The sequence below is a fragment of the Aptenodytes forsteri genome, unplaced genomic scaffold (assembly GCF_000699145.1).
Source record: "Aptenodytes forsteri isolate BGI_AS27 unplaced genomic scaffold, ASM69914v1 Scaffold249, whole genome shotgun sequence".
In the NCBI taxonomy this organism is placed as follows: Eukaryota; Metazoa; Chordata; class Aves; order Sphenisciformes; family Spheniscidae; genus Aptenodytes; species Aptenodytes forsteri.
Genome location: NW_008796188.1, coordinates 454,324 through 454,899, shown reverse-complemented (window position 1 = coordinate 454,899; position 576 = coordinate 454,324). Strand labels below are relative to the sequence as shown.

The window sequence follows — 576 nt, the reverse complement described above, 5'->3', positions numbered from 1 at the left end:
CCCCAAACTGACCCCGCTTGGCTTCCCGAATTGGCCCAGCTGGGGGGTGTCGGGAGGGGCTCCCCTCTCCCCAAGTACTGGTGTTGCCTCTGCCACTTCCAGTGGGGATGCTGGGGGTGCCCCCACTGCCATGTCCCTGTCCCCAGAGCCCAGGTGTCCCCATGGGGGGGGTGTCCCCTCAGGGACATGGTGTCCCCACAGGAAGGCGGGGGGGACATGGTCAGGCCACACAGAGGCGTGGGGACCCTCCGGCACACACACCTGTCACCGCTGCCTCGGCACGGGCAGGACGTGGCCCAATTAGAGGTGACAGCAGGTGCCTGGGGCCACCAGCTGCCTCCTGAGCAGCTGTGGTGGGGTCAGAGGACAGAAGCCATTGGGGACGCATGGGTGGCCCTGGGGACAGGGCGCAGGGGTGGGTGTGACCCCCCCAGGCCCCGGCGGGTCCCTAGTGCTCGTTTCTCAGCAGTAATTAATAGGGATGAGGTGGCGGCCGGGCAGCGGGGGCTCGTTAGGGCCGGGGCTGTCAGCTCGGAGCTGTGAGGAGAAGCCCGCCATTAAGACCTGGTGTGGATG

The 576-nt window shown here is 67.4% G+C and overlaps 1 protein-coding gene across 1 annotated transcript in view; it reads left to right on the top strand.

Annotated features, from left to right (window-relative positions):
* Positions 1–576, top strand: part of KIF18B (kinesin family member 18B) — a 16,630-nt gene that overhangs the window by 2,265 nt on the left and 13,789 nt on the right. The gene's annotated exons all lie outside the window — the stretch shown is intronic.